At 41.9% G+C, this 22,653-nt stretch overlaps 1 protein-coding gene and 1 long non-coding RNA gene across 6 annotated transcripts in view; one reads left to right on the top strand and one right to left on the bottom strand.

The window, feature by feature from the left end:
* The window catches only part of LOC141947625 (uncharacterized), a 28,824-nt gene extending 14,616 nt beyond the window's left edge, over window positions 1–14,208 (bottom strand). The window contains exons 1-2 of the long non-coding RNA XR_012630216.1: window positions 14,079–14,208; window positions 7,604–8,490 (exon numbers count right to left, since the gene is read on the bottom strand). This is a non-coding gene — a long non-coding RNA (uncharacterized LOC141947625). The remainder of the gene's footprint in view (window positions 1–7,603; window positions 8,491–14,078) is intronic.
* A 198-nt stretch (window positions 14,209–14,406) lies between these two features.
* Window positions 14,407–22,653, top strand: part of SLC6A6 (solute carrier family 6 member 6) — a 118,075-nt gene continuing 109,828 nt past the window's right edge. For 2 of the 5 annotated variants that reach the window (XM_074878881.1, XM_074878890.1), the window contains exon 1: window positions 14,407–14,602. The gene's annotated coding sequence lies outside the window, so the exon portion shown is untranslated. The remainder of the gene's footprint in view (window positions 14,603–22,653) is intronic. The other 3 variants (XM_074878888.1, XM_074878884.1, XM_074878886.1) reach the window with 2 other exon arrangements.

A 22,653-nucleotide genomic window follows, 5' to 3' on the forward strand; every position in this document is an offset into this window, starting at 1 on the left:
ATCATGGATGCTTAGGCAACTGTTATCAGATCTCTGTTTATAAATACAAGATTTTTAGTTTGGCTTGAGTGCTTAAACTCACTAGCAGGCAGGCTTCCCCGCCCCTCCCCCCCCCCCCCCCCCCCAACAAAAGCACAATAACAACCACCACGAACAATCACTGTTTCACCTCTCCCACATTGGCTATTAATAATGTTAATTTACTTCCTTTGAGAGATACCATATGTTCCCTTTCCTGATCCCTCTACAGGCATAAGAAAAAACTAAGGAAATTAGAGAGACTCCATAACACTGATGGCAACATCCAATGTCTTATCAGGCTTCCTGTTGTTGGGAGTATTGTTTTCCTTTAAAGATTAATATTTACAATGGTTACTTAGTTATCTTAGTTCATTTGGTGACCATTAAAGATTCCAGCCCTGAATGCGATGAATGAACCTCCTTTTATTTGTCCTTGATGACTTATTTGTCTTGTGCCTCATCTGGCTGAAAATCAAGAAAAATAATTATTGGGTTGGGCTTTTACTGCCATTTCATATGAGGGCTCAAAGTGCATGTTTCTGTTTGTTTTAGAATGGGAGCCCTTACCCACTGTTTCTGCTGATGTGTGCATATTTAAGAATATATGTTTTGTGATTAGAAGCAAAGTTAAGAAAAATAGAGGAAAAATACTATTTTAAGCTGCATGCCTGGTTATAGTATTCCTTGGGGGGGAAAAGGAGGATATTTCCCATTTCATCCACAACTGCAGCAGCAGCCGTATAGGCTCACCAAAGTGGTCTTTGGTGGGACAGAAGAGTCGGTGTGTGCCTGGTGGCTGTGCACAGACTAAAGAAGTAACAGTCCAGTCCAGGGCCTGTCCGTAGCTTTCCCTTGTGTGTCAGCTGAAGTTCAGAGGAGTTTCTCAGCAAGGGCAAAAGGCACAGTCATTCTCCCCTTGTATTTTTAAATAAAAGCCCAAAGGCACAGCAGGGAGCAGTCACTCAGTCTGACACGGATGGGGGTCTCAATCCAGCTGCCTGCTTCCAGAGCTACAGAGGTGTTTCTAGGCCTCTTCTAGGCATGAGGGATTTTGAAGTCACCTTGAGTAGTCTTTGTCCCTGCTAAAGAGGAGCACAAAAATGTCCTTGTACTCACAGGGGTATTAGACCCAGCCCTGGAGAACAACACCAGAGACAGACATGGCCCATATTACAGATTGTTGCATTCTAAATTTGTGCCAGGTGCAGTGTTACAGCAGGGATGAACATGGATGCATGAGCAGTTTTCAACCTGTTCTGTTTTTCTCCTCAGCAAGAACTAAAGATGCACCTTGCCTTCCCTGGAAGTGCCTTCCCCTATCATCTCATCTTCAGCTGCCCTTAAAATGGATTCATTTCCATCTTTGAGTGGAGCCCCCACGAGCGCACTTCTGCTGGTAACCCCCATGCTGGCCACCTCTCCACACGTCCTTTCTACCCCAGCCCACTGGTATTTTCAAGTCAAGTCCTCTGGACCACGAAGGCCAGGATTACAGTCAGGTCTGTTTGCAGCCCGGAGGAGGACTCTGGAGTGATGTGATAATAATTTTGCAGTGTGCCTGCATGCTCTGCGTGTGAACTGCCAGACCCTTGCGAGCAAGCCTATTCTCAGACACAGTTGGTTCCTAGAGAAAGGATAATTTATAATCATGACATTTCCAAGGTTTCTCTCTATTTTTCTCCCCCTTCCCCCTCCTAGTGTTTGCCCTCATCCCAACTGGTGAATAAGGGACAGACCATTTCAGCTTTTATAGGGGGAGGCTGGTTTTCTGGTTCCTTTGCTGACTGCTGTCTCATCCTGAAACTGCATGTTTGATGTGCTTTTATAATGAATTCATTTGCACCATGACAGATGTTTCTGATATGATAAGAAACATGGCCTAGGGGCCAGTGGCGCTGTAGAGCCACTCGTGTTCCTCACCTGAATTGCAAATGCGATGTTGCTTTCTTATCTGTTAAAAAACATGAGCAACTGCACATATAAATAATACACCACCAACTGCCAGCTGTTTGTGCCAATGACATTCTTCTTAAAAGAATAGCTCCCCCCATCATCTGTTCTTTTCCCTCTTGCAGAAAATCTGGAGCTCTTTTGCAAGTGCAGCAGAAGAGATTTTTTCCTCTTTAAGCTGCAGGCAGAGCAGTTACTTTAAAATAATTATGTATGAGAAAAAACAGCTTCCATATTTATGACAGAGGTAGTACCTGATATTTTTCTTATACTTCCTTGTCCTTTTTCTGCATATCTCTCTGTACACAAAAGAGAAACTGTCAGTGCTGCTTTCTGTTTCTTGGCAAATCCTTTTTACAGAGCTCACTGTCTTTCAGCAGTTTCAGGGTTTCAGTTCTGAATAGTATGGAAGAAAGTTACTTAGTGTTTAACTTTTTTTTTTTAATGTGAAAGAGAATGGTGTCTTTTGTCTTAAGTTTTGTAAAAGGTTGCTTTTAGATACCTTCAAGGTAAAACCACCTCTAGAATCCCAGACACAGAAGCAAACAGGCCTGCTCACTTGGTAACCTTTACTATGAAGTCTTGCAATCAGCAGAACTTAAAAATACTACCAGGTGAAGTTGTTCTGGTAATTGATCTGCTCCATGTTTTATTAGGGTAAAACTGAGAAACACTTTTCAGCATTTTGCCAGCTCCAGGCAGAGATGTATTTCTGTTACAAATGACCTTCTGGGAGAACTTGACTGCGGGGACATGATTCATTGGCAGCCTGCTGGTGACAGCCTTGTTTCTATTGTTCTAAAACTCTGGTTTCACATTTCTCCTGTTAGATAAGCTGCAACCATTAACTACACAGTGAGCTACAAATAAAGTGTGATGTAAGAATTAAGCTTATTATCTGATTGGCAGCGTGGGCCACTCTTCCAGGTTAAGGGTTTGAGCAGATTTTTTTTTTAACAAAACTTTGCCTTTTATTACATTTCTGAAAGCATTGTCCTTCTAAAAGATAAAATATGCTTTTGGAAGCTGCAGTGTGTATATATAGTGTGAGCTATAAATAGTCTGGAGCTAGTTCTGCACAGTACCAGTGTGCAGAGATATTAAGGACAGATTCTGATCTTTATAGCTACACTGGGGCTACTGAGAGTCTAAAGCAGTGGCTTTTAAATTTAATTCAGTATGTTCAGATTCACACCAAAATCAGAATCTGGCTGGGGACTTTAAATGTGTTTTGAGGAAGAAAGGAGTTTGGCGGCCTCAGCTCAATCTTAGTTTTAGTTGGAGATTACATATCAATTTCTGGAACTGTTCTTTGGGACTAATACCAAGGCAAATGAATTCACTCTTAAATGAGGAATGGCTTGATTATCGTGCTAGCTGAAAAATAGGTCTACATACTCCCACAGCTCAGCTGCTGTAAATGGATGTACATAAGGATTTAGAAATGGTTGCTATTCAGCTCCTTCTGACGGTAAGATGACTTTCAGCAATTGAATGATTTATGATAAGTTGATATTCACACAGGCTATTCAACTGCCAGGATAAAGACACACAATGGCTGATCAGTCTCTTTTTTTCTTCAGGCATAAACTGGTTGCAGGCTGACATTGGAAACAAGTTCTCTGGCTGAAGTGTTATCTTACCTGCTGCAATGGGGTGGGGGCCGTGGTGAGGGGGAGAAGAAAAGTACCTGTTTATAATGGGTTATTGACCGTGTGTTATCTCTTCTGCTGTAAAATCTTAATGGGACAAAGCATGGTAGTATTATTAAGGGCATATAAGGCAGGGTCAATGCCAGGGTATTAACCTTACTTAGCAAATTTGTGATAAATATAATAGATCTCCTGTTTCCTCAAGGAGTTTTACAGCAGCTTCTGGTCATGCATTAGAACTTGCTGCCCTCCGTTGCATCCTCTCTTACATTTGGACAGCAAGGAGAAGGGCTGTTTGCACCATTTGCTTGTGCCCTTTAACTTCAGTGCAGTTTTGAGGCCTAATTCTGGGTGTCTAAATCCTCTTTTAAGCCCATCAGGTATACCTAAGAGAATGAGTGAGGCCACCTATGCAGTGAAGCCTGAGGTGGAGATGATGAAGGCTGCTGGGCCTCAGTGGTACGTGGCAGAGGGCTGCATGATCAGCCCTGCCGAAGCATTTTAGGGTTTAGTTCTGTGGCAGCTTGCTGTGCAGTGGATCACAGGATTCAGCGGAGCAGCTTTCATTCATATTTGTGAATTCCTGGTTCCTTTTGGAGTATTCTCTTGAGGTATGTGGTGATCTCGGACATAACTGAAGGCATGTAGTTTCCTTCTGAGGATGATCTGTCCTGTAAGATTTACACTTAAACGCATCAGACTTTCCAGTCACCTTTACCAGCCAGTTCATTTAATAAACTTCTCACTCTTGTGGCAGAACTTGATTCCTACTTGCACTTAGTCTTTCACATGCTGTCCTGACAGCTCTCGGAGGCTGTAGAAAGGGAGCAGAAGAGGCAAGAGCAACCCATTTTGTATACTACTTCCAGCTCATGAAATGCTGCACAGGGACACTGCAAATGGGCTGTACTGAAATGCACTGCAGTGCAGGGCCCGTTGTGGACATGGGGAAACAGAGCACATCTTCGAGCTGTCTTCAAGGTGCTCTAGTTCATGCCAGAGAAAAGGAAGGAACCTGCAAGGATCTAAAAATCCCTTTGTCCCTCTAAAACTGCTGTGCCCCCCTTTCTCTCCTTGCTATGTGTATGCATCTAGGATAGCTGGGAACAGGGAACTGCCTTTCCACAGATGCACCAATGCTTCCAGAGCAGTGACACATAAATCTGGAAATTAATAAAGCATAAGATCTCAAAGCACACCAGTGCAGCTCGCTCAAATCTCATTGCTATGAGCTCCTACTGGGCACAGCCAGGCATTAGCCAGGGGCAAGGGGAGACCCTGCTACTCCTCCTGAGAGGTGACTGAGCCCACCCAGCAGTCTCTGCCACCCTCCTGGGTTTAGCTCTGGCTGTGCCTTTCCCTGTCTGCATGTCAGTCTGCATCCCTGAACAGTCTCTGTTGCTTCTTCTGAAACAACAGGAGTTGGCCAGATATAAACCCAGCCTTCCTTTCCAGTTCTGCTCCATCATGTGGTAAATGTGTCAATCCACCAACCATTTATTCTGGTTGTTCTGCTTGTCAGCAGTAGCCCTGGAGTTCAAACTTACAGGTGACCACCTTTCACTCCTTAGTCTTAGCTCTGGTGCTGACTGTGGAAACATCTCCCCCTGTCTTCAGTTTGTTCCAGGCAGAGAAGGGAGTTTCTGTGACAGGCATAGTTCTGTTATTTATCTAGGCAAGTCTGAGAATTTTCCCAAAGAATTTGTGAAATACTCTCTGAATGATCAGTGGCACAAACATGTGACTCCAAGTCACTGGACAGCAAGCTATTTAAAAAAGCAAGTCTGAAAGACTATCTGGTGTTAGAAAGCACTTAATTTAGAGAAGTGCCCATCTTGTGAGTATCATGTCATGAGACAGTATTGCAGTGTTCCTCAAGGGTAGCGCACAGTTCTGCTTTTGTGCATGAACGTGGATAATGCTATGCTGAACGTAAACGTGTTCAGATACAGGTTCAAATACCTATGGCCTGTGGTGTCATGCCCCCCCCCACCCCCCCAGCTGCTTGACCCCAGCATCACTGGGCTGTTCTGTTGATTCATATTGTCTCATCCACTACTAGTTTCAGGTTCCTTGATCTTGTTTTGGCATTTGTGCCTTTTAGCATGCTCAAAGAAAGTTGTTTTAATTTCAAGTTTGTAGGATCATTGTCATTTCACAGATGTGGATAAAATGTTTCTGTCTTTGGGATTGAAGATTTGGTGTCTCAGATGTGATCTGTTATCATCATGTAGTTAAGCTTCTTACTTTGAGAACTGGTGGAGTAAGACTCGCTGCTCTCATGTCGATACCTAGTTGCTCTCGTTTTCCATGTCTCTGTTTTTTGCTGGGCTGGTTTAGGGAATAGTATGCCAATGAAGGGCAAGAAATAACAAACTGATGAATTATTCCTTTTGCATCCTTGTTGCTGTTTCAAAGAGTTCATCTCTTCCTTTCAAAGATTACGTGGATTTTTCAGTTTCACAAATAAGATCTTATTTTGTCTAGATTCTTTCCCTTTGACAGGTACAGGATCACACAGGAGGACCTGTGAACTTTCTGACAGTCATGCACTTACCCAGAACTAGAGATTTTGAGTCAATTCCCTTGCCACTTTACAAGATTCTTTCACCACTGTTTTTTCCTCTCTATATAGTTTATATGGTTAATGGGCCCAGATTCAGAACTGATATATGAGTAAAATGAGCAAACATGATTATCTTTCCTGTAATAAATTGAGCAGAATGAGTCCCATAGCATCATTCTGTCTACAGTCCTTGGCAGTGGGAGCCTTACCAAGATGTGCCAGCTCCATTCTCGTTCCTCTGGGAGAGCTGTCAGATTGGCCAGCAGAGTTCTCTTTATACTTTCTCTTCATCCTTTGCTTTGTGGCTGCTACATGATTGCATGCAAGGCTTCTCTTTTTTCAAAAGCACTTCTATCTTTTACATATCTCTCCAACCTCCCCCCACCCTTCCCCAGATTATTCTGTTTAGGAAAAGCCTTCTGGTACCCTGAAGTCTAAAACACATAGATTGAAGGTATCTGCTGGAGTCTTGTCTGTGCTGCCAGTGGTAGGAGAGACCTTGGCCATGTAATGACATGAACTGCTATGGTTATATGTGTTTTTGAAAGCTATAATGGAGACCTAGCTGAACGCCACTCCCTTATCCTCTGACATTCACCTTTTCTAAAAAGTATTTGCTAGTGTCGTATTCTAGTGGATCGATAAAGCATATGAAGTTGCTACTAGAAAAAAAATCCTGAATGTATCTCTACTACCTTTCAACACTTCCACATGCTGTTTGTTTTTGAGTCAGCAGGAAGAGCCCAAACATTAGCTGAATGGTCTTGTAATCTTCAAGAGAAGAACCTCTGTACCAAGCTGCAGGAGTCTCTTTCTTAAAAGGCCCCTTTGTATTTTCTTGGATGTTTTACAAATGTTGCAGCTGTACATGAGAACTTCATCTAGATATGAAATATACACTTCAAAGTGTGCTTCTGTACACCACTGAACCAGGAGCCTGTGCATTTGATAAATCAAATGGGAGTCAAACCTGATTATACAGACACCACGTAGCTACAACAGCTATGATTCAGTTTTTCAGCCATGAACCTTTGATAGCAAGCCTTTTCTTAAAAAAGAGGGTTTATCTCCTATACTGATCAAAATCTTTTCAGTTGTCCATCTGCTTTTTTTTTCCTAAATTCCATCTAGCCCACGCAGAGTTTGGGACCACCAATCCTCCTTTAATGCACAATTATTTTAATTTTGGTATCTCTTTTCCATTTAACAGTACAGTTTTTCCTTTATGTAGAACATTATTAATGAAGATGCACATTTTCTAACCATGAGGTTGGGTTAGTATCTGCAGATTTGGGATCTGTCCAATGCTCCATCCTCTCTGGAAAAATTTTAAATTCTGTCCTAGTTGAAGTAAATCCAAATACGTAAAAAAAAAAAAAAAAATCCAACCACAACCAGACAACTCCCCACAAACCTGAAATCTCCTGTCCATCTGAACCCCTGAAATTGGAGAAGTCTCAGGCAGGGATTTTTCAGAGTATGCTCAACTCTGTAGCAATAACCACACCAGCTCTTCCAGCCTGATCACTTTGACATCTCCACCAGTTTTCCATTTCATAATGGCACAAGAGAAGATGGAAGGCAAACCTGACCTTGGTGCACTCTTATAAGCACAGTGTGTCAACAAAAGACAGGAAGAAAGAGAAAACCATTTGCAATTCAGTAGGGATCAGCAACCCTTCAGAAAGCGGTGTACAGTAGCAAACAAGTGATGGTCTCATGCAAATCATTACAGGATCAAGCCAGATCTTCTCCTCTCTGATGATGTGCTCTGGTGCTCACCAAGTTTCATTCTAACAAAGTGTGACATCATTTTCCTCATTTTCTGGCCTGCACTGCCATATTTGAGGGAAAGAGAAGCCCTGATGTTGGCTTCAGTGGTTGTCTTTCATGATGAAATGTTTTCAGCCTAATCTCTTTTATTGGCAGCAACCAAAGTCAGATGCTTAAAGCTCACATATGGAGACTGAATAATTGCAAAAAGGGGTTATACCCAACTGCCTTGTGTACTCACACATGCCTGAGCGGTGCAAAGCCACAGACCCCGAGTGTCTTACTCCTCTCTGTCTCCTCTACTGGTCTTCAGTAACTTGATTGCCCTCATCTGCATGGGTGGTGGTGGGTCCTCTCATGCACTTATATTAACTGGTTCCACTTGGACACGAGATTTATATTCTGTATTTTCCCAAGGCAGGTATGAAGGCTGGCTGCTCCCAGGTGCTGCCACTGCTGCTAAGCTTCCAGCTTCCACTTTATATTCCCCAAATTCCAGCCTGGTGTGTCTAGGCAGATATCTCTTGGCTGTTTAAAGTGAAAAACAGTAACACTGAAATACACTGAGGTCAAATAGAAAGTCAAACAACTGCTTTAGACTTAGAGTAAGAGAGTACCATGTGAGAGAGATTCTGTGGGCAGCAAAGCTAAAAGAACTGGTCTTTAATGCAGAAGTGAAACCACCTCTACAGAGACATGTAGACTGAGTAGGGAAATGATGTGAAAATAGGAGAAACAGGTAGTGGAAAAATTCCCAATGATTTTAATTCCAGGGAAATTCCAAAGCACAACTAGCTGTAGCATATCCAAGCTGCAAATGTTCTGAAGGTTAGCGTTTTCAGTAGCGTTTTCAAGATCTCTTCAAACCACTTTACCATTGTTTTCCCCTCCACTACCCTTCTACCAGTGAGCAGAGATGACAAAGCAGAGTTAGAAATCTGAATATTAAAATTTTCACTAACCACACATTTTCAGTGACCTTAAAGAGAAAGATGAACTGATGTGCAGAAAAGCAGCTATGAGAGTTCATCCAATTTCATGTGTGTGAGGCAGTGAGGATGGACGATGGGGTAGATGAAACCATGTTACTGTATAAGGAGTGATTTGGGTATAGTAACTTTTATATCTGAATCATCATGACATGCAAGTAGAGAAAACAATGACGTTTTCAGACTGCAGAGAAGCAAAATCTCTGCTTCATCTAGACACAGCTAAGCTTTGCAGCCAAGTGCTTAATGCCATACCAGGTCAGTTTGGGATATAATTGTCTTTAACCAGAACAGTCAAAAGTTAGAGTTCACTATCTGCTGTCTGAGTGACACCCAGAAATTCTTTCCAGACTTAAAAACAAGCAAAGAGACAAGTTTGAACCTGAACTTCAGTGTAATCATGCCACTCAGGAGCATAAACAAACATGTCACCAACTGGAAAATTATTCTTGAGGTGTCACTTTTGACTGATCAGATGAGAAGTTTCCAAAGTTAGGGTCACGACCCCGAGAAGCGCTGATGGAAGAGAGGTCACGAGCCCGGAAATGAGGTTGCAAGCTGACAAGCTTGGGAACTGCTGATGTAGACAGATAAATGGTCATGTCAAGGGAGTCCCCTTGGAATACCCTTTTTCCCCTCTCCTGCCTCAGAAACAGTAACTCGAGCGAGTTTTAAAGCTGACAAGACTAGCCTGTTTATAGCACGCTGCTGTATTTTTAAAAGCAGATCTCTGGAAATGAGCCCAAGATGATTAGGGAGATGGGAGCAAGGAAAGCTCTGGAGGAAAGGATGTGGGAGGAGAAGGGGAGGAGAGGCAGGGCTGTGGGAAACAGGATCTGCCAAGCAAAAGTAAGGTTCAACAGTGTTGATGGGAAGAAATGGAGGCTTTTTAATGTTGTAGTGAAGTTTTAATTTGGAAGGTCAGATTCCTCTCCCAAGAGGTGTGAGGGATGTGCTTGTGTTCCACCTCTGTGAAAAGCCCCTGGTGCTGAGCTGGGTACCTTGCTGTGGAAGCTAACTAGGTTTGGGGAAATTAATATGTGGCCAGAGTAAGGTCTGTACAGCTAATGTATATGCAAAAATAAGGTAGTGGTCTTTGAGTGAGTCTCTCAATGGCCTCCTTTACTGTCCTTGTATTTCAAAAGCTACGCCCTGAATTTACATGTGTTAATTGTTGTTTGGAACTTTGGTGATTTACTTTATAATGCTCATGCAATGAAAAAAAGTGGAAAATACAAGCAGACTGGAAAATTAGTGTAGCTTATGCTACTAATTTTGTATCTTGTCATTATTAAAAAAAAATTTTTAAGTGTTAAGAATGTTTGATAAAGGTCTCTAAATGTTGAATATTGAAGATTTTTTCATGTTAGCACTAATAAGCAGTTGTTGGTGGTATAAATGTTCATCCCAGACCAGGGACTGGTAGTGCCTCTGTTACTAATGGGAGCCCTATTTCTCAGAAAGCCCCGCAGAACCACCTTGTGAGCATGGGATTGCTGTCACACTTCCCGTGTTGGGGTCTCTGCAGTACAAGTCTACTTGTAGCCAAGCCTCTGATATTTGTGGGAACCTGCTGAACTCTTCTCTGGAAATCACAGAAACTAAACAGAGTGCCAGTAATCAGGTGGGCTTTTATAATACCAAACTAGCATCAGTACAAGAGGAGCATCAGCATCATGAAATGGATAACTTGAACAATCCCAGGGCATGGAGGAGACAAGCAATAGATTTGGGGCAATTAGGAGGGAGTATAACAATTTGGTTCAATTCAGGGGTGGGAAATAAGCCTGGAGGTTGATAAGTCAACACAGACCATCATTGAAAAGCAAACATTAGGTCCGTGTGGTGCAATACCTAGCTGTGGCTACGTGCTAGGTACAATGTAGAGGTAAAGTCAACACCATTATGTGTTATTTACTTAATAGTGTTGGGAAGTATTTGTGGACAGGAAGTTTTTGCAGCCAGCTGCAGCCAGTGGGTTTCCTGGGTGCTGTCTTTCAGGCTCAAAGATGGAGGGACTGGTCCTGCTCCAGTGCTGAGCAAGGTGTTGTGAGCCAGTGCTGGCCACAGGGAAAGGCAGAAGTTGCCTGTTTGCCCCAATTACAATTACAGGGACTAAAATATTGACCCACAGCCATAGATGCTAGAGAGGAAGCCAGGAGACGGTGGTGTGAGCAAGACCCTGAGAGCAAGGAGAGGTAGGGTTTCTTGAGCCTTAAATCCCACTGGAGGGGCAGACCTAGGGACTTCTCAGCAAGGAAACTCTCTGCTGCTGCTTGTTTCTAGCAAGATAAAGATTTTGTCAACCTTTTTATGACTAAATTAATTTATGCCAAGCCTGTACACCTTCAAATAGCAGCTAATAGGTCAAGCAAGTGATGCCTAGTCTTCATGCCTCTGTGTCAAAGGCCTTGGGAGCTTTGCTCTCGAAGTCACCTAGTTTTGCAGGATGGTCCAGACTGAATTTATAGGAAGACTCAGTTAAGGTTTCTATGTGTGTATCTCTTAAGTGCAAGCCATAGAGATTGTTCACAGATGTTGTGCTTCAGCCATGACCAGACTGGTGCAGAAGCAGACATCAACAGTTCTGGTGATCCAGCATGGACCAGTCCTCACAAATTTTTTTCCAGGGTTTAAACCAAGCCTTTGGTTTCTTTGAGAAATTTGAGCTTTTATTTTTACAGGTACCTTTAGTTTTGGAGCTGCCCTTGAGGCTGTTTGGAATCCATTGAAACATGCTGAACTCTAAATCAGAGGTTTCTGTATTTCACATCAAATGCACAGAAATCAGGTATGAGGTTTCTGCTTCAATCATGTGGAAGTTTGTTTTAACTTCCAAAGCATACTGTGGTTTTTTTAAGAAACTGATAAATTCTGTTTAATGTGGAGCTCAGAATTTATACTTTCAAGCAGGCTGTTTTTTCATATCAAAGTGTGTGACTTTTAGCTTCCCAAACATTTCCCCTTTTTCTGGTCTGCAAAATAACCCATGGGAACAAAAGTACAGATCTCACCATGATGCTTGAAATTGTCATAGTTTTCACATGTGACCAGTGACCATGCAAGGTAAAGAAAGGGTCTGGGGGCATGTTATAGGATATTGATAGCCAGCTTGCATCATGACTCAAGTGTCTGGTGGCTTTAGTACAGTAATAATCTAGCCCTATAGCTGACCCAGTCCGTCTCTTTAGGTAAACTTAATCTCCAAATCTGCTAAGATTTTTTTGGTTTTCTCCTTGAGACCATCTGTAAACATCTCCAGGTATATGGCATCCTCTTTGCAGGGAAATTTTTCTAGAGGACTGACAGGAATTTTTGATTTTCACGTGCAGTCTACCTATTCCTATTCTTAATTCTTCCTGTTGCTGCTGACTATAGAGCTCATCTCTGTGATGGCACCCTTAAAATAAACCGTTACCAAGTTCACATGTTAGTTGTCAATACATAATATAAGGGCTCGTTCCTGTCCTTCTAACAGAGTTCCTAGATACCGAGGGGAACTTTTCCTGGACAAAAAAACCCCAAAAAAACAAAGCTGTTTTCAGCCTATCAAAAGTCTGTAAATCTTCAGAATAAGTCCTTTACCCAAAATGTAATGCTCCCAGTCGAAAGCCAGGCATGAAAAAAATGCCAGATAAAAAACATGAGAAAAAATAAATAAGGGGCTCTTCTTGCTATAGGTTATTACGAGCAGAGCTGTAGAAACAGATCAATTCACTTAATGAAGTACCTTTGGAGTATAAATTCTCTGTTTGTAGACAGCAGACTACTTTTGTCTTTCAGTATTAACAGGGCTTCTCCTAAGGAGCTGTGACCTTTAATCTCATTATGTATGGATTTGTGTATGTGAATGTGGCATACAAATTTGTTACCAAGATACTATTTGAAGCAAACATCCTAGGGCCTTCCAAGTTGGCAAGTTGATGCTCATTTCTGAGTCATCTCAGCCCAAAATATTATTTTGTATTTTTATAACATTTTGGGCTGTAGAGGGAACATTAGCCATCTTATCTGACTGATGCTATCAGGTACTTTCCATTAGTTTCCTAATGTATATCCTAGAGACAGCCGGACACACACATAAGCCTGGATACAAATGGCACTGAAATTAAGCAGGATTCATTTTAGTTTATCAGAAAGGTGGAGCAGCTCGGCTAACTACAGCAACTGATCTATAGCAGGATAAGGCCTTGACAGGTTCTTTCAAGTTTGATGTAACTTGCGTCATCTCATTTGTTGCTTTCCTCATCTCCCATCTCCTTTCCTCTTCCCTGTATGTTGCCATCTTTTCTTAGTTTATGCAAACACACACTGCTACATGTAGACTTTTCTGCTGTGGCTGGCCCAGTGGTGGAACTGGGCAGGCTCAGGGCAGATCCAGGCATGGGCAGTATTCTCAACACAGAGACCATTTGTGAAATGATCTATGTGGGGTATAACATGTGTCATGGTTTCTGTTGTGTTGTTATTCCCTTGTTTCTAATTTTATATAATAGTGACTACTAATTAACAACCTGTTACCTAGTTCTGAGAGTTATCCTGGAATGTGGCCTTTAATAACAGAGGATTAATAAATGGCAGGACTGGCACCTCCAGTCCTGCACTCCTTCAAAGAATCCTTTAACAACGCACAAAATTTCTTGGTGCTCGTAATATCTATTTCTGAATTCCAGCTGCAGCTGAGGCTTTCTTTTTCATCCTGCTGGAGTTGCTGAGACTGTTTTATTTGACAGGGGAGTACATTCAAAGAAGAAATACTAAAATATGTTGAATAAAAGTATATTTAAAGCATTTCCACCCATTCTGAAACATAATTTCTCAAGATTCTGCAGAGTGTCTGTAGTGTAGCCAGCTGCAGTATTAATGGCACTTTACTGAAAAAGTACCAGAGCCTTGTAACTCTCATATAATAAGTGAATTGTAGATACTACTCTCAGCAGAAATAATTAGCAGGATATATACTGCGTTTTCCTCATAAAGAATGAGTCAGTTCTCCCACACTCAGAGCGTGTGGAAATTCTCAGAAAAAATGCAGCTGAGTGCACTTAATTATTATATTTCATTTAGGTATTTTTTGTTGTTGATAACAATGTCGTCATAAATAATGAAACTTACGAAATTTCATACCTGTGTGCCAGCACATCCAAGCTTTGTAAAGGAAGGGTATGGCTGAATATTGCAGTTTTAGAAGATTAGCATAAGTTACAAGAATTATTTTCATTAACATAAATTTTTTGTAGGGCAACTATTTACCGAGAATTACCTTACTTTTAGTTTCCAGCAATCAGAAAGTGAAATTCTTACAAATGTTTACAAGCAGGGGAAGTTGAACTTCAGGAAGTCACATGATTTCCAGTAACACCCCATATATAGACATTTAGGTGATGAAAGCAATGAAAAAAACCTTGCCATTTCAAGTCTCCTGAGGCTGACATGTATTATCTCTATATAGCCATGCTCCCATATGTATGGCATAAGGCTCCTTCCCCCTTTGTTCCAAGAATTTATATCACTAGATATTTCGGAGAAGTCACAGTCCCAAACTGAATGTGTCGAGCTGATATAGGGGTGACTTTTCTCTGGAAGCTCACCGCGACTGTATCCAGTAGAAAGAAGAGTACAACCCCTTGTGTACCTGACTTAATGGCTAAGTAAGTAAGCAAATCTCAGCTAAATAACTGTGTAACAGAGGGAACAACTTTATCAGGAAAGTAGAATCTAGGAAAGGAAGGGTCTACTGTTAGCTAATAACTCTTAGATACGCATTTTCTACCTACTCTTCACCTCCTATTATTCCAAAATTACTACAAGTCTTGCTTCTTCCATTTCCCATGTAGGATAGGATAGCTAAGAAGAGATATTCTGAAATAATGTGATACATGTTTACAGTGTTTGATAAATAATATAAAAATTTGCTTTTGTTGATAATCTTTCCTGCATGGGCTGAGGTCCTTGTTCAGCTCCAGTGAAACAGGTTAATTCCTCAGGGCTGAGATGCTCCTGGTGCCTCATCTGACTCTTCCTTGATATCTCGTGAGTCAGATCCTTCATCCTGAGGTGTGTGTGCACTCTCTTTCTCTCTGGATACCCATGAATGCAGTGTGGAGAAGGTGTTTGTGAAGCTGGGTGTGATTTATCTCTTTGCTGACTCCCTGGGCTATGGTTAAAGGGAAGTTCGGAAACTGTGAACAGAATCATTATATCAGATGTGGTCCAGAAGTGCTGTGTGTTTTCCCTTCAGAGAAGGGAGCTGAGCTAAGTCGCAATAAAAGTGATTGTGGGATTTTTGGAAGGGAGAAAGCAGTGTGTTGCAAGTGGGTAGATCCAGCCCATGGGTACCGTATGCTTTGAAATCCTTGCAGTCTGCATGGTGACCAGCCAGTTTTTTTAGCCTGAGGCTCCCAGCTCCACCCCACTGAGCAAGGAGTCCTGCTGCTATAGAGCTCAAAAAGTGCCTTAGCACCCTGGATCCCCTCTGTTGCTTATTAACATAAATACAAATAGGGGACCTTTGCAACAGGATGTTTGCAGAAAGAAATGTAGGTCACTGCTGCCCATACCCTGCTTTTCTGCAGGCTGCTGCTTTGATACATTTCTGCATCATCAAACTTCACCAAAATCCCTGTTTGAAGTGCAGATTTCCTCCAGACAAACCTTGGGCTGGTGAACTCTGTGGAGGAGGGAGCCAGGCCTGTATAGAAGCGTCAGCATCGACTGCTGGATGCAGAACGAGATCTGAAATATGGGGGTCTGGAAGGTAGAAACTTGGTGCTATGCATCCTTTCTGTTCTTACAGTTAAGATACTAATATGATTGAGCTCCTTCTTTCATAATACAACCCTGTGATGACTACCAAAACTACTCCTTCGGAAAAGGTCTGCAGCCACTTATCCAGATAATGAAGAAGGGCAGGGAAAGGGAGGGGGGGAGATTACCCACAGCTAATACAAAGCATGTGCTGGTGAGACAGCAACTAGTCAGTGTGTTCATCTTTCAAAATGTGGTAAGTGTATCTCCTTAGAGCACAGGGATAACCTTAGGCACCGGGAAGCTGTCAGCAAGTATGAGTCTGTGTCCTGGCTGTGAGGCACCTGAAACTGTAGGGAGAAGTCCATGGGTGTGTGGGTCAATCCATGGCCCAGGTAATCTGTCCGTGGATGATCGGACACCATGTCCAAGACATGATTTGACTGTTTTCTTTGTTAAAGTATCCCTTGTCGATCTGACATAATCGAAAGTCCTGCCGCTTACATTGATGTTCTTCCTCGTTCTAATTAGTAACTGGACTTGAAGATAAATTTAACATCAGCTGAGCTATATAACATAATATATAATGTAGGTTTTTACATAAAATACAAGGGTAACATTAACGAGGAAGTGGAGAGAATGTACAAAACTCTGTGCAGTGCATGGTAATGCAGCTCATGGTCATCTTCTGAAGATTTCTTGACTTAGGTGGAAAAGGCGTATCTTATAAGTAGAGACATCCCCTTCTGTGACTTAATCTCACTTTTTATCTTCCGTCTATTCTTCCTGAAGAAAATATAGAGGGAGAGATAAAATACCCTCTGGTGACCCCTACATCTCAAGAGTCCTTAGTGCTGTGTGTCTTTCATGACAGGTAACTTTCTAACAAGTTGCTGGAGGAGTTTTTCATGGTTCTTGTTAAAATGGTTTGTTGGCTTTAGGACTTTAATCTGCAAGATGAAATCCCTCACCATAGAGAAGATGCAGACCCTTCAAGAGGCACTCGGCAGTACCTCCTGGATCAGTCCCTTTCTGCATGATCCAGCACTGTTGTTGCCAGTGGAAGTTTTACCCTTGATTTCAAACCTAATCAGGCCTGAGGACTGTGGTCCGTTCTTTCTTTTATCCCTTTGGGCAGTTAAGATGCTTACACTTACATAAGGTGTGCAGAGACTGATGGGAGGGCTTTGTGCCACGCATGATGGGAGCTTTGCCCTGAAGTGCAGACAGTCTAAGTTTAGATTTGGAGCAATAAGTGAAAGTAATAAACAAAAGTTGGGAATAGGCATGGTAGAGGTCACGGCAGTGAGATCAGGGGTTGCTCTGATTTGGTAGGTGAATATCCTGATGACTGTGCTGATTAAATAGTGTGAGTCACCAGCTGGAGGCTGGAAGGAAGAAGCAGGGCATTAGAAGGATGTGGCTGTGGGGAGACCTGGTGAGCAGAGATTAGAAGGACAGTTTGTGCCCCGAGGACTAGAATAGCTTGTCCACTAGTTTCATTGTTTTAGGCATTTAAAACACACTGGGTTAATCACTAACAAAGACGCTCAAGGGAACAATGTTGTATCAGTTATCTTCCTGAGCATTTGACTGTTTTGGTTCTATTTATTCTAGACAAAAGAGCTTATTTGTGATGTTTCATCTTTAGTCTGAATGTCTCTAATTTGGACATCCATTTAATTTGGAAGGTTTCCATGAGATGCCAGTGAGACTGTCTGATTAAAGTCATGACTTATAACCAAACGTCTTTCTCGCTCCATGTTGCTGACCGCAGCTTTGGTTATGAATTGTGAAAGAATGTTAAAATCCAGTGTGTTTTTCTCTTTGTGAGCTCTGTTTATTTTTATTTTTAACATTTTGATTGAACAATGAAAAATGTCAGTGATGCCAGTTGCAAGCCTTTAGGTACAAGTTTGCCTTTCAGCCATTGCGTGGGAGTGATTACTTGCTTTTAAAAACTGACAACTTTAGATTTTTAGTCCCTTTTTCTTAATAATCTCTGGAAAAATATAGCTTTACATAAAAGCCTGCTGTATGAAAGATAAAACCAGGGCCAAGTTGGGACGACAATATCTTTTTCATGTCTTGCTAACTTTTTCAGAGAGCAGCAGCTACAAGCTGAGCAGAGGTTGGAAGAAGCAGCGTTGTTGTTTCTGTTTCTCTTGAATTCCTTTCATCAGTCCAGTGCCTACATGTGTCCAGACAACACATTTCTGCGTCACATGTCCCAGAAGGATGGGCTATATGGAGATAGATGGCATGGAAAGTATTCTAGCTAGAGACTAGTTATGTTGACAGGTTCCACATGTGGTGTAAATTTGTATATTCTTTACATGGACTTTATTAATAGCACAAGACTGAGACAAGGGAGAGCCAGTTACATTGCTGTTTATGTAAATAAAACAACAAAAATATATTCTTCCTTGTGTTTTATCGTATTAAATCTGCAAATAACCTATTACCCTATAAGGCAGCTTTGACTAGCATATGGCATCACTAGGAAAAGCAGAGCAGCACAAGTCAGAGCACAGAGATTTCCCCAGGCTGCATGGCTGCTGGAGAGGAGTGAAGGCACGAGGGCACAGCATGCAGCATCCAGAAAAATAGGAGACCCAGATAAGCGTTTAAAAAGCCAGTCTCAAGCGTAACCAGACTGAATGCTTGTTTTGGTTTTGGTCCAGTGGGAACTTTGTAATGGAAGAGTTAGATCGTTTTCTTCCTTGGCTCTGCCACCAAAGGCATGCTGCTGCCTTTCCCAGTCAACCTTCTCTTACTCAATAGCATCTAGATTTCTCTCTCTACAGGATATTGCTCTGGATAGGGGGTCAGAGGGAGAAAATGCTGAAACTGTCAGCTGTCTTTATTCTGATTCTTCTCAGGTTCATCAGTCACTTCCACTGTAATTCTTTCAGCTAGTAGTAGTAGCAAGCTGTTGCCCTGGTATATGGATTAAAAATAGCTGGAGGCACAAACCAGAGTGTTAGGAGATTGCACATCCAGTCCTGTGTTCCCACTAACAGCAAAACCTGAGAAATCAAGGGAGACTCGATCCAAGTATTCATGTCTTCTTCTAAACACTGAATAAAAACACCTGGATGGAAAGGACTTCTATTAGTTATGACCCTCCTGTATTAATCGCAACCAATTCATTTAATCTTCAGCAACATGACAAAGTACAGAAAGGCTATCCCAGTTTTATGCCTGTGATGAGTATGAACTAAACTCTGAATTCCCACATATTCAGAGCCTGGGCTGTGCTCTAAGTTCATCTTTATAGCTATAAAAAGGTGTACTCTGACACTCTTCAGTGATGTGGTGAATCTGGATGAAGGTACAGATGCCAGGTAGCAGATTATAGGGTATTTTACAATACAGGAGGCTTGAATTTTGTCTACTAGTGAAATTATTACCCAAATTAGATAATAATTCACACATTTTCATTTGAAGAACAACTAGAAATTCTTCTGGGGGGCTCCAAACCATCCTAGGAAGAAGAGTTGTCTCCCATTCAACACCTTTTATTTGAATGGGACATCCAGATATTCTGTTCCTAAATGTAGGCAAGGAAAGGAATACCGTCACACCGGTAGAGCAGGCAACTAGGAATCTGAATCAGGATTTCTCTCCTCAGCTCTGTACTGAACATTCTTTTTGACCTTGATAAGTCACTTTCTTTTTTCAAGCCTCAGTTTAAAGATGTTTTTAAAATGGATAAACCAATATATGTTTCCTGTGAGGATACTGTAGAAGTTAGGTTTTTTGGATGTGAAAGATACTTAGTGTATTATGAAATGGGCTGTATTTTTACAGGTTCACTCTCAGAAAGAAATATTTATCATAGATAAAATTCAAAACATTCCTCTATGTCCTTAGGTTCAAATGATGGAAATAAATTAGAAAAATGGTATTTAAGTGCTAAGCAGGATGTGGCAATAGGACTATTCCATTTACATTTATACTGCGAGCAAAGAATTGATCAGAAATGTGCCAGGCCAACATGGTTTTCTATCATGTTTATGAGGATTATTTACCTCCTGTACAATCAAAATAAAGACACATTAGTGGCTAAGAATATTTACTAAGTCTTCCAAGCTGATATGGCTTAGCTGTAAGGAAGAAAGAGGTTTTAAATGCTACTGATTTCTTTTCCTCTATCTCATTTAAACACTCCACATTAAATTCCTGAAATTTTTCTGCTGATACTTGTAATAGGTCAGAAATGTCAGGGTATCCTTGAAGTGGAGCACTCTTCTCCAAGGCACTTTGCATAGCTTAATTAGCACAGTTATTTCTTTCCCTGTGCCTTCTCTACAGGCTTTCTTTATGTCAGATGCTTCTAGGTATTAGGGATCGGAGCCAGAGGTCAAGTGATGAGCTACTGATCGCTCCAGCTAAATGTAATTTAATGCAACAGTTCATATGAGCAGTTTGCAAAACCCCTCTGGGGACTGTATGTGCAGGGTGTTTCAGGATGCAGGTATCTATAGGCTCTGTTCAGCGCAACACAAGACACACGTGCATTAAAGGACCTGGTGTGGCCAAAGGTCATTGTAATCAGATGACTACAGCCATCGCTGTGGCACTTTCTTTTATTCTACTGTAGCAAGCAAAGCCTTAAAACTGTCAAAATTCAGCTATTCTTTGGTTTTTTTCCTCAACAGGCAGTGAGGAACCTTCCTAACATCTTCAAGTAGTTTTGTTGTCTTGAATCCCCATCCTTGGCTGTTTAATTGCTGTAGTTAGGCAGTGAGGCAGTGTGGCAAATGGTCCTCATTTTAAGACCTGGAGCCAGTTCATGTCTCAGAGTCACTGGTTGAATGTTTTTTCTGTCTAGAGTAACTGCCTGAGCTGAACTAGTTCTGATTCTGGCTAGTGATATGTCATTAATATGCAAGTCCTCTAAAAAGTTTATCTGTGAAAAGTGAAACTTTGACCCTGAGGTGCACTGAGATGTTCAAACTAGACTAAACACAAACAAGTCTTGTAGTCCAGTATATGGTGAGGTCTCTTACCATACCTTTTCTGAACATAGCCGTTATGTGAATGTCAGCCACAGGAGCGCATTTCACGCTGGGATTTTCCACCTGGCCTTTATTCAGTACCAATCTGATAATGGGATGAAAAGTGGACTTGAGGAATGAGGTTCAAAGGACTTGTGCTACTGAACCTGTGTACCAAGCCTGGCTACGTAAGTCATAGTAATGACTTGTGAGGATACCATAAAGTGGAGACAGCACGTGCAGGGCCATGAAACAGAAAATCCATAGTTCACAGGTGAGACAACTGAGATGGAGAAGCCAGGCAAGGGGCACTTAGGGAGTGGAGGGCAGCGAGAGGATGCTGTGGGAAACAACAGTCATGGCAATAGTGCTGTGGCAACAGCTTTCCTCCTCTGTCTCCCTGTAGTGGCCTTGCTAAGTTACAATTCTGCCCCTGAAAATACTGGGGATATATTTTTAAAGACCTGATGACAAAATTACCCCTAAATTCTGAAACACTAAGGGAGTAAGGAGTCACTCAAGTAAAAAAAGTATGTTCAGATTGCTGGATCTTATATGAGAAAGGATGGACAGCTATAGGTAGTATGAGAGAGCTGATGCAGTGTAACATACACTGAAATTGGTCCAGGTTTATTGCCATATTTAATGCAGACACTGAAATATAGAGGCTCTCTGAAGAACAGCCTCATGTCTTTGGGTGCAGTTAGTTGGTATATTTTATCCTGCATGTTAACAGTGCAGTAAAATGTTGTTGCTGCCAGACATCTTATTAAAAAAAATGTCTAGCTTCAAAAAAAATTTTGTATTTTCTATCTATGGTGCTGTGAACTACCCCTTTTTGCTAAGGGAAACCTGGTAGCTGTATCTATCAATTCAGACTTCAAGGCAACCTCTATGTCTCTCTGCATTGTCTGTTCACAGTATCTTTCCCTTAATCAGATCCCACTATACATGCTGCAAGACCCCCAAGCGTTACGGTGGTTGTAAATGCTCAGCTTTTGATTGAGAAGGTCGGCGCAGGTGAACCAACAGTGTGTGTAGAGTGGCAGCCAGTGAGGCTGGGATGTACTGCAGTGTCTCAGAAGGAAACAGCCAGATCTGGGATGCAGCACAGTGGGTGGTGGAATCTCTTTGTTCCTATAGTGCTGCTTGAGATTTCAGTGTGATCTGTAAAGGTATTCTTACTTTAGCTGGCAGGCTGATCAAGAGAAAACAATTGTAATGATGCACCTTTTGCTCTTAGGGACGAAAAGGTACTGAACCCTGAGCACATCTTTTTTAATCAGTCTAGTTGATCTCCACATTTCACAGGTGCTCATCTTGAGCTGCCTATAGCAACATGCAGCACTTCTCAGCTGTTGTGAATTTGGGGATTTTAAAGGCCTTCCTGGCTCTGATGAAGGAGAGGGGCATTGCTTGGCCTTTCCATGCAGAAAAAGCAGGGGACAACTTGTCCCATCACCTTAACTTTATATGTTGGTAAACCGAGGTTTAGACAAGGCAAGCATTGTGACCTAGTTTACCCAGAGAGCAATAAGGAAGTAACCTAGAAAATACCCAGAAAATTACCCAGGGAATTCTCCAAGTGCAATAAGACAATAAAGTTCAAACTTGAGTCTTCATCCTATGAGCTGTCTGCAGGTCCCTCCACCTCTGTTGGCTTTGCACAGAGCTGGATTTGCCACTTAGTGCTTTTCAGAAAGAACAGTTTTATAATAGCCCTTTTGGTGAGTCTAAGCAGAGGAAAGCTAATTGTTTGTGTCCTGTGTGTTTTGCTTGAGATGGGCTCTGGATTTCTGTCTCACGTGGCACATGACATTACCTGCTGAGCAGGTGAAGGGTGGGTGCGGCTGCTGCCAGGGGGTGCCTGGGCTTGTTGGGAGAGTTGTTGCCATTCCTACACACTTCCATCTCTGTGGTCCTTTTGAAACAACACAAGCTATTAGCAATGG

The sequence above is a fragment of the Strix uralensis genome, chromosome 10, assembly GCF_047716275.1.
Source record: "Strix uralensis isolate ZFMK-TIS-50842 chromosome 10, bStrUra1, whole genome shotgun sequence".
Lineage (NCBI taxonomy): Eukaryota > Metazoa > Chordata > Aves > Strigiformes > Strigidae > Strix > Strix uralensis.